Source organism: Lemur catta, chromosome 11 (assembly GCF_020740605.2).
Source record: "Lemur catta isolate mLemCat1 chromosome 11, mLemCat1.pri, whole genome shotgun sequence".
Classification (NCBI taxonomy): domain Eukaryota; kingdom Metazoa; phylum Chordata; class Mammalia; order Primates; family Lemuridae; genus Lemur; species Lemur catta.
In genome coordinates, this window is record NC_059138.1 from 1,542,961 (window position 1) to 1,554,322 (window position 11,362).

The following is an 11,362-nucleotide window of genomic DNA, read 5'->3' on the forward strand; positions in this document are numbered from 1 at the left end:
GGCAGTGACCAGGAGCTGCTAACATTGTCTGCTCATGGGAGGCCTCTCTAAAGGGTGCTGTTTGGCTGACGTCTCAATGACAGGAACATCCCGCCGGAAGACGAATCACTCTCCGTCCCCAGCACACCCTCTCATTCTTGTCTCAGTCTCATCCCTTCTGCTGTCTCTGCTGAAGACTCTTCTCCCTCTCTGCACGTGTTCCCATTAAACCCTGTCCCCATGAACATGGTGGGAGGACCACTCCTAAAATCTGCATCTGTCAAGTTAACTGAATCCGAGCTGCTTAGCCAGTGATGGCTCAGATGTGATCATTTCATCCTGGTCGTCCTCACATCCACTTATGTCTCCTGCTCCCGTTACCCGCTGAGGCAATGAGTTTCACCAGTGACTTGCCTGGCAGTCTGTGGGGCTCGCTGGTGGCACTTGGAGTGGGCCTGCAGCGGGGTGGGGGAAGAGGGGAGGATAGAGAGAGGAAGAGCCAGCTGCAAAGAGCGCAGCCATGTTTTCGGGCGAGGTTAGGGTTAGGGTCTCTGTTCTCCCAGCACAGGAGATTTCTCAGCACAAACAAGTATGTTTTGATCAACTTAACTAGTTCCTTCTTCCCAGCTCTGATCAATCATCTTGAAAGTCCCCTGGAATTACTAAATGTGTGATGAATCTCCCATAATTATTATGAGTGTGAATGATGAAGAACAAAATCATTGCTATCTGATTATTTACTCATTGAACATGAGTGATGACCAGAGCCTCACAGAAGGCAGAATCGGGTGGCCTCTGCCCACGAATCTCACTGTTCAAGCAGGATAGTTAAGATACAGGTATGCTAATCACAATGAAACAAGAAAAATAACTTTTTCTGCCTTCTAATAGATGTTAGCATAAACCGTTACAGATGCACCTTGACTTACAATAAATAGGTTTATCACTTCCTGATAAACCTGTCATTAAGTTGAAAATGTAAGTCAAAAATGCACTGAATGCACCTAACCTGTGGAGCATCACAGCTTGGGCCAACCTACCTTAAACGTGTTCAGACACCTGTGTCAGCCTACAGTTGGCAAAGTCATCTGGCGACACAGTCCGCGGTAGGGTGCAGGTGGTTCATCCTCGCGACTGGGTGCTGACGGGGCTGCGGCTCGATGCGAGAGTACCGAGCTGCATGTCGCCAGCCTGGGAAAACATCAAAAGTCAAAGTACGGTTTCAACTGAAAGCATTTCTGTTCTGCACCATTGTAAAGTTGAAAAATCTTAAGTTGAACCATCATAACTTGGGGACCATCTGTAGTTCAAAATGTCCTTTTTCTGTAATGCTTTAGGGAAAATTACTGAAATAGATCGACTTTGGGGGTATTCACTTAACCCTCGAACCAGCTGCCTTCTCCGAGAACTGGCCCACCAGAGCAGTCTGGGGGACAGGCGGGCTTGCTTCGTGCAGCCCGATCGCTCTTGCGGTGGCTGACGGGCCAGAGTGGGACCCACCTGGGCTGAGCCAATTGGATTCTCCGAGAGATGTGAAATGGGGCCTCCCAGGCCCCAAAGCTGGTGCTGTCTGCTTCTGTCTGGAAGTGTGGGAAGAGCTCAGGAGCTGCAGCATGGCTGAGGAAGGACGTCACAGGAGGAGGAGAGTGAGTCGGATGGGGAGTCAGAAAGTCTGGCCCCACGGTCGTCTCTTCCTGCCGTGGAGTGTGGTTTTGCGTCAGGAAGATTAAACGGCTGTGGTTTCGTCTTTCACAGCATGGTAGAGAAACCTGTCGTTGGAATGTGGAGCGCTCTTTTCATAAGAAAGAGCTTGTGCTGGATCGAGTGGTGTTACCTATAGATGCATTAAATGAATCTCCACCTGAAAGGGCAACTCATAATTCCCACAGCTTTGGTTGGGTTTAATGTTTTCCTGTCTTCTAATGGACAGTAATTGAAATGGATTTATTATCTAAATTATTCCTTAGTTCAGGATATCACTTAGAAAAATGGGACTATAAAACGAGATATTCATGGTCAAAAAGCAATCTGTAGGAGCATGTGAGTGTTAGGATAAGATTCCTCCAGCCTGAATCTGCCCTGTAGAATATAAAGTGGGTTTTCAAATTTAAAAAATTTATAATATTATAAATTGGATTTAATACCTTTCTTTACCCAATTTAGAAAAATTGTCAGAAGAAAATATGTCTGTCTTTGCAGGCAACTTCAGACTTAGGTCCTTTTATGGATGGACAGGTGCCCAGGCCCAGTGCCCCGGACGACTGGCCTGGGGTTTTGTCCCTGTCCTGTGTTCGCACTGTGATTCCTGCCCTCTCTTCCCTTCCTCACCGGGGGCTGCACCGACGGCTGGGCTGGCTGCCCCTCACCCAGGCTTCCTGACAGCCCCCCGGCGGGCCTGGGGGCCAAGAGTGGGCGGAGCGCGGGCCCCGCCTCCCTGTGCTCCAGCCCTGGGCTGTGGGAAGCTTCTTCGGGGCTCCTGTCTCCTCCCTGACCGTCTTTCCTGGCACTGTGCGGCCATACCTGCAAAGCTCACTACGTTTGGTTTCTTCTGCCACAGAGGTAAATCTCACTCTAGTTATTCAGTTAGTATCTGAGAAATACCTACAGCATGTGTGCTCGATAGGCTGTGAATCCCGGGGATCTAAATGCTAAATTACAGAACTGTTCATCTCTAGGGGCTCACGGTCCAGGGGCATATGGATAAGCCGGATGTTACAATGGCATCGTGGCTGCAGGGGACGTGGGGATGCTGAGGATGGAGCCCCCATGTGGCCTGGGGGGGGCAGGATTGGTTACAGCAAAGAGGAAGCAGCATTACCAAGGCCTGAAATCGGAGTGAGCTTGGTGGGGAGGTTGGGGTAGGTGTTTCAGGAAGCCAAAGGCACAGGGACGCCCTTGTGCGTAGGGCTGGGAGTGCCATGCACGCATGTGCACGCATGTGCATGCATGCGGGTTTGGGTGGACACGTAGGGTGCCGGTCGTCGGGGGTTGCTGAGAAGTACCGTGTGGGAAAGATGGTGCTGGAGCTCGGGAGCCGGGCTGGGCCAGATGAGAAGGCCTTTTCCTACGGTGGGAAGGAGGGTCGGTTTCATCCTGGAGAAAGTAAAAATGTTCTAGACAAGTGGCCGTGTCGGGGGGATGGCTGAGGCAGCTCAGCTGGCTGGCTGCTAGGAGGTCTTCTGGCATGGCATTGTGATTTCCTGGGGTTTAGGGTCTAACCCTAAAGTCTGGAGATCTCAGGGACAAATTTATCCTAAATATTAATAGATTCATGAGATGTGCATAAATCCAGAATGCTGCCTTATTATTTTACAACGCAGAGCAGCAGTGGACGGTCTAAGTGTACCAGGAGTGTGCGGGTGAGCACACTTGCTTGCTGTGGGCACAGTTGCCGAATCACAGCCAGGAGGACGAATTCCAAGAAAGCGTCAGTGAACGCTGCCTTCAGTGGCTTCATCGGCACCGGTGGGGTCATCTCACTACTGGGACAAGAGCCCCGGGAGGCCACTGCCTGTAACCCCAGTACCCGCCTCACCGTGGGGTCCCTTTCCCAAGAGGTCTGGGGTTCTCAAAGCCTCCTGTCCCCTGGATGGTGCTGCTTTGACAAAGGCGGTATTTACGTCTTAACTTTTTCTTTTACAAGGTCAACCAAACTTGTAGATTCCCAAATTCTTCCTTTGCTCATGTTAGAATGTCCTATGAGGTTATAGTCAGGCTTGGTTAGCGTGGGAGGCATTCTGTCTCTTTCAGGTACACAGGTCACAGTGCCTGGGTAAGAAGGCTGCGGCTCAGGTGGCAAAGGGCAGCGGAGGCCCCAGCTGCCCGCCACCGTGCAGGACAGGCGAGGGCGCTCAGTTGGGAGCTGTGATCCTGCTGCGTCTGTGGCTGGGTCTTCGTTTCAGTTTTACAGTTCCCAGTAGGGACCATGGCTGGGCTCAGGTTGGGCCCAAATCAAGTCACTGGTGCGCTGGAGTGGTCCGAGGCCCTGACCAGGCCTCTGGCTTCTGATGGGACGTGCTTCCTCCCTGACAGACCCTCTGCCCCGTCCCTTACAGGCTCCGGACCCCAGGCTTGTGACACCAGAGCAGGGCTTAGTCTCCCAAGAGCAGATCAGGAGAAGGGGAATGTATGGGATGCCTGCTTTACCCCAGTGAGGATCCTGGTTTACAAATGACAACATTCAGACGTTCCTCTGAGCAGGTCATGCTGGCTCCACCGTCATCCTGTTTGCCTGTTTACAGGATTGAAACAGAAATGGTATCACTTTGGGTTCTGTTTTTCAAGGGGCAAAAATCACCTTCCTTTGTAGGAAATAATATGTCGGCTAGCACCTTCTTAACTTTATTTTCCAAGATTAGATGATCATGAGCAGAACTTTAATCATCAACTGAGATGTTAATATAATATGGACTGAGGAATTCTGGAATGTTTTTATGAAAAAATCATTACACCTAAGATTTTTTTCCTTCTGTACTCTCTAAAATTTATTTATTTCTTTTCTTTGCATTGACTTTAACATTGTCTCATGCCTTCTCCCTGCTTAAGTATGCATCCTCACAAACTATGATATCACAACGCATTAATCAGGCAGCAGGCCAGCTCGGATGAGATCAGAGTGTGAGATGATGCCAGCGTTCATCAGGGCTGGATCACCAGGTGTTTTTATCAATGCGGGCACAAAAGAATAAATAGGAATAGACGACGGTCCTTTTGCTAAATGTAACATGTTTTACAGCATTAACTTTTTTTTTTTTTGAGACAGGGTCTCACTCTTTTGCCCAGGGTGGAGTACAGTGGCCTCATGGTAGCTCACTGCAACCTCAGACTCCCGGACTCAACCGATCCTCCTGCCTCAGCCTCCTGAGTATCTGGGACTACAGGTGTGTGCTACCAAGCCCCATTAATTTTTCTACTTTTTCTAGAAACGGGATCTCACTTTTGCTTAGGCTGGTCTTAAACTCCTGGCTTCAAGCAATCCTCCTGCCTTGGCCTCCCACAGCATTATAGGTGTAAGCCACCATGCCTGGCTGTATAAGTCATTTTTCATTTCACCGTTGTAATGGATGTGAAGTGGTATCCCCTCACAGTTTTAATTTTCGTTTCCCTAATGCCTGATGATGTGGAATATCTTGTCATGTGTTCATTGGTCCTTTGAATATGATATCTTCTTTGGTGACATAACTGCTCACATCCTTTTTCATTTATTTTTTAGGGTTATTTATCTCCTTATTATTGAATTGTATTATTTTTAAATTCTAAGTATCAGGACTTCATTAAATATATGTATTAAGAATAATTTCTCCTAATCTGTGGTTTTCTGTTTTGTTTTCTTAACAATGTCTTTTGATGAGGAAAAGATTATAATTTTGATGAAGTCCAATTTCAATTTTTTTCTTTAGAATATAAGCATTTCATGTCTATTACAACTTCTTTGCCTAACCAAAGATCACAATGATTTTATCCTATGTTTTCTTCTAGAAGAGTTATGATTTTAGTTTTTAGGTTAGGTCTGTGATTCATTTTAAATTAATTTGTATGAGGTGAGGTAAGGTCAGATATTTAATAATTTCAGCATCATTTCTTAAAAAGTTTTTCCTTTCCCTGTTGAATTACCTTGGCATTTTGGTTGAAAATCAGTTGGCCATATAAGTGTGATTTATTTCTGGACTCGTATATTTCCCCGTCTATATGTCTATTGTTATGTCCTTACCATGCTGTCATGGTCATGATAGGGTTATAGTAAGTTTTGAAATCAAAACTTCCTATACAATATAAGTTCTTTTGTATTAATAAAATAGGTCCTTTGAATCTCCTTGTAGACTTTAGAATCAACTTGGCAATTAAAAAAAAAGTTTGCGTGATTTTGATTGGGACTGCATTGAATCTATTCATCAATTTGTGCAGTATTGCCATCTTAATGTTAAGCCTTCCAATCCATAGACATGATACAGCGTTTCACTTATTTTGCTCTTATTTAACTTCCCTCAGTGATGTCTTAGAACCTTTAAGGTACAGGTCTTTACTGGTTAATCTCTAAGTATTTCATATGTTTGGATGCTCTCGTAAATGGCATTTAAATTTTAAAAATTTTCAATTGTTTGTTGTCTGTGGAAATGCAGTTGAGTTTTTGTATATTGACCACATATCCTGAAACCTTGCTGAACTCACTTATTAGTTTGACTAGTTTTCCTTATAGATTCCTTAGGATTTCTTACATACACAATGATGCCATCTGCAAATAAAGGTAATTTTCCTGTTTTAAATTTCCAATCTGTATGCCTTTTATTTCTCTTTCTTGGCTAATGGGAATGGCCGGGCCGTCCAGTGAGACAGTTCTTTAGGAGTGGTGGGCGTGGTCTCCTTGCTCGGTTCCCAGGCCTGAGGGAAAAGCGTTGAGTTTTTCACCATTAAATGTGGTAGCTGCAGGCTTTGCCTAGACACTTCTTACCAGGTTGATGAAGAACCCTTCTATTTCTAGTTTGCTAAAAACTTATTATTATTGATATTGGCAAATAGTGTGTTATCCTTTATAATATCCCTTTATATATTGCTCAATTAAATTTACTAATATTTGGGTGAGCTTTGTGGCATCTATGCTCACTCAGAATATAGTCTGTAGTTTTTTCTTGTGATGACATGTCTGGTTTTGATTTCACGGTAAAATTGGCCTCACAAAAATGGGTTAAGAATGGTCCTTTTCCCTCTATTTTATTTGCTTTCCTAAAGGTTTGATAGAATGTATCACCAAAGATTTTGCAGAAAGGCTTCATAAGAAGGCTTTAAATTATTAAATCAATTTCTTTTAGTTTTTGCATCTCTTTACATTTTATTTCTTCTTAAGTTGGTAATTTATGTGTTTCACAGAATTTATTATTTTTCTTAAGCTGTTGAATCATTGTCATAAGATTGTTCATACTAGTCCCCTATTATGTTTTATGTCTGGTATTTATTACAGAGTCTTCTCTTTTGTTCCTGATATTGGCAATTTGTATTCTTTCTCTTTCTTTCTACCTAATTGACTTTACTGATCTTTCAAAAAAAAAAAAACGTTTTTTTCCTCTGGTTTGTCTATTTTTCTATTAGTTTTCAACTCTTTATTGTTTTCTTACTTCTGCTTCCTTTGGATTCAATTTGATTCACACCGCTCAGTTACCTAGAGCAATTTATTTTCTGATTACATCATGGTATAATATTGCAAAACTCTCAAACAAAAATATAAAGAGAAAGTAAAGTTCACCTAAATGTGCACCACCCTGTGAGGACAAACATCAGCTTTGGGGAGAGAGTCGGGCTCTCTCATTTCACACAGACAGAACAGTTTCATGCATAGTCTTAATTTTTTTGTCCTACCTCTTGTTCATTTTGCATCCTAATATCCCTGTGAAATTCTCTCTCAGCCCCACACCGGAATCGGTGAAGTGGTGGCGTGTGAACGTTCGTGCCGTTCTCATCTCCAGCCGTACTTAATACCTGCCCCATGCTGGCGTGTGTATGTTTTAGTTCATTGTTTTACATGAAGATATTCATATTGTATACATTTCCCTGCATCTTGTTTTTTCTTATACTCAACATAATTTATTATAATAAACACAGAATAAAGACATACGAAGCAGACGCAGGTAATCCCTCCAAGTCCATCGGTTTAGTTCTAGCCCATTCTTGTTTGTGGATTCCATGGTGTTGTGCCACGATTTGTATACCTACACCCATTTTTATTTTGTTTTTAATTCTTTTTTTGGCCACTTAAAAGTAGGGTTTAATAAGACTCCTGTATATGTACATATTTGGTGGTTACATATTGGTTCTTTTTGCTCTTTGGGACAGGAACACAGAAAAATTGATAGATAAATAATTTTCTATACTTTCTAGATTTAGTGAAGAAACTTGCGACAACTCGTGTTTCTCACGTTTCCAGCGGTGAGTGAGCACCCGCCTGCTCTCAGGTGTCGACGTCATGCTCCCTTTCCCAAGTCCCTGCGCTTGTGGGATTCCGCAAGTCCTTCATTTCAGCAGCTTGAACAGGGTCTTTCCGTTTTCTCACGATTGATGGGAATTTAATTATTTCATGTCACTCAGGCCTTCCCTCTCGATATAGTCTTATTACTATTTGCATTTTAATCAATAAACAGTATTTTCTTTCTGGCATGAAGACATTTTACATTTTCACGCCAACCAATATTTATAGTTTCTGCTTTGATGTCCGTGTTACAGAGCTCTTTGCACTTATAGATTATAGAAATAGTCATATAATTATTTCTATTATCTTAATGTCTTATTTTTTCCCCTTTCAACTTTAGTCTACCTGTAAGTTATTATAAGGTAAGATATGAGATAAGGATCAGGTTTTTTTCCCAAATAGCAACGCAGGTGTCCTAAGTGCTATTTCTTGAGTAGGCCGCTATGGTGATTTAAGATGTCTCCTTCATTACATATGAAATTCCCATATGAACTAGTGTCTGCGCTTGGGCTGTATTTTGTTCCATTGATGCGTTTGACTATTTCTCCCACCTGTTCTAGACTGTTGTAAGTACTGTTTGTATGTTTTATTATCTGGTAGCACCAGCCTCCCTAATTCTTCTTCTTTTTATAAGAATATAAGATTCCTGGCTGGGTGCGGTGGCTCACGCCTGTAATCCTAGCACTCTGGGAGGCCGAGGCGGGTGGATCGCTGGAGGTCAGGAGTTCGAGACCAGCCTGAGCAAGAGTGAGACCCTGTCTCTACTAAAAAAAATAGAAAGAAATTATCTGGCCAACTGAAATATATATATAGAAAAAATATAGCCGGGCATGGTGGTGCATGCCTGTAGTCCCAGTTTCTCGGGAGGCTGAGGCAGTAGGATTGCTTAAGCCCAGGAGTTTGAGGTTGCTGTGAGCTAGGCTGACGCCACGGCACTCACTCTAGCCCGGGCAACAGAGCAAGACTCTGTCTCAAAAAAAAAAAAAAAGAATATAAGATTCCTGATGAATTTTAAAATTATTTTTTTCAAATTCCTAAAGCAATCTCATTAGGATTTGGGTGGAAGTTATATTATTAATTTAAGGAGACCTGATATTTTACAGTGCTGAATTTTTCCATTCAGGAATAAAAAATGTGAATTCTCTTAAGTCTTCTTTTATGTCCCTGGGTGGCATCTGTTGTGTAATGTGCCTCATCGTGGGGCAGGGACATCACCAGAGCGTGAGGGCGCGGGAGAGAGAGAGAGAGAGAGTGTGTGTGTGTGAGTGTGTGTGTATGTGTGTGAGTGTGTGTGTGTGTGTGTGTGTGAGAGTGTGTGTGTGTGTATGTGTGTGAGAGTGTGTGTGTGTGAGAGTGTGCGTGTGTGAGAGAGAGAGTGTGAGTGTGTGTGTGTGTGTGTGAGTGTGTGAGTGTGTGTGTGTGTGTGAGAGAGAGAGAGTGTGTGTGTGTGTGAGTGTGTGTGTATGTGTGTGAGTGTGTGTGTGTGTGTGTGAGAGTGCGCACAGACAGGCCAGCTGCTTTTCGTCATGGGTAGATGCAGGAGATCACCTTAGAGGAAATCCTTTTTGCTCTATAAATTGATATCTCTTAATTATACCCCTACCTTGGCAGGATTTGGTATCAGGACCCCAGTGTGATGTATTAATTCAGCTTCTCGCCTTGGAATGTAGGCTGGGGTGTCCTGTATGGCAGGCGCGGGGGCTTTTGGAAGGGAGCTGACACCTCAGCGGTTTCTCGCTGGATTTGGAGCCGGGGGGACCTGCCAAGGGCTAATAGGCTGGCACTGACATAGGTCAAGGGTCGTTGTCCTAGTGGCAGGAGAGATGAGAACTGTAGACAAGATGGCAGTGGCCTGTGGGGAGGACAGGGGAGCTATGTCTGAGAGTCTGCGAAGGAGCAAAGCCCCACATGTGTCTGGCCCCTGTCCGCAGGCACACTCAGCCCCTCGGGACAGGGATGAACTTGCGTGCTGAAAGCCTCTGTTCACCCCTAAGCCTCCCTCCGTCCTTGATTTTGTAGAGGTTGGAAAGTCGAGACTACGTGTGTAAGACAGCCGTGCGGCTGGTGTGGCCCCGTGACTACGTCTGGCCGTGGGAGCTGTGTGGACGTGACAAAGTCCCTTCCCTGGACACCCCCTTTTCCTTCTGTCTTTCCAGAGATGGCCTCGCGCTGCGCGTACAGAGCTGAGTGGCCAGCCGGGGCCTCTGGCAGCATCACCCCAGCACCAGGGACCCGCTGACCAGCTCTGGGCTGTGCGGCGCGAGGGAAGGACGTTGCTGTCCCTTTCATTCACTGTATTTGGGGTCAGTGACCCAGTCAGAAACGTGGGTCTGTGACTGGAGATGTGCAGTGACAAATCCTTAAAGTGATGTGCCCTGGCTTAGGGGCCAGGGCAAGCGCGAAGAAGCAAAGGTCGTGGGCTGTAAGTATGGCGACTTTCTAGGTCCTGGAGGGCGTTTGGTGGAATCGTTGCCCGTGTGACCCGGAGCCCGGGAGGCAGGCTGGGGGCTTACGGGTCCTGCTCCTCCAGGACAAGCAGCCCCAGGAGGAGCACAGCGCCGGGAGCCCTGGGGCCTTCTTGCCACTTCGGCTTAGAGGGGATGGGACAGTGCCCGACAGCTGTGGGAGGAACAGACGAGGTGCTCTGGGCTTTTGGTCCAGTAATGTGAGGCCTCCTAGACTTGGAAAAGTCAGCAATTTGCTTGTCTTTTAAATATTGATTTGTCAACTTTAAAAAAGTATAATGTGGTTTTTAATCCGTTGCTGGTTTTATGGACTGCAAAACCTCTCAGGCTGTGGCTTATAGGTTTATGCGTCTTTTGCTGTGCTTTAAACCTTTTAGCAGCAAGGGTGGTATGTGTGGAGGGTTTTGTTCTTTACCCTCTGTTTATCCTGCTTGGAATTTGCAGAACTTCATAATTTGTGGCTTGGCTTGATCACGTCTTCCTTTAGTGCCAGAAAACGTTTGCTCCTCATGCCTTCAGACAGTGATGGTCCCGTGCCCCCTCCGCCTGGTGCCCAGTTACCCGCGTGTTGGACCCTCCCCTGCGTCCTGCATCGCCTGCTCTGTGGTCTCCACCTTTTCCTTTCCGTGTCTGGTTTGGATGTTTTCTGTCCACCTGGACTCAGTTCACGATACTTTCCTTTGCTGGGTGTCATCTGCTATTACAACCATCCATTGAGTTCCTAGTTGTTGTATTTTTTTAGTTCCAAAGTTCCCATTTGGTTCTTTTTAGATTTCAGTTCTCTGGCGAGAGTACCCATTTTTCATCATTTTCCCCATTGCTTCCTTGAACGTGTTCATAAACTATTTTGAATTACTTGTCTGATAATTTCAGCATGTGCATCAGAGGCGGGTCTGGTTCTAGTGGCTTGTTCCTCCTCGATTTTGGTCACGTGGTTCAACCTCGCGACACGCATGGGATC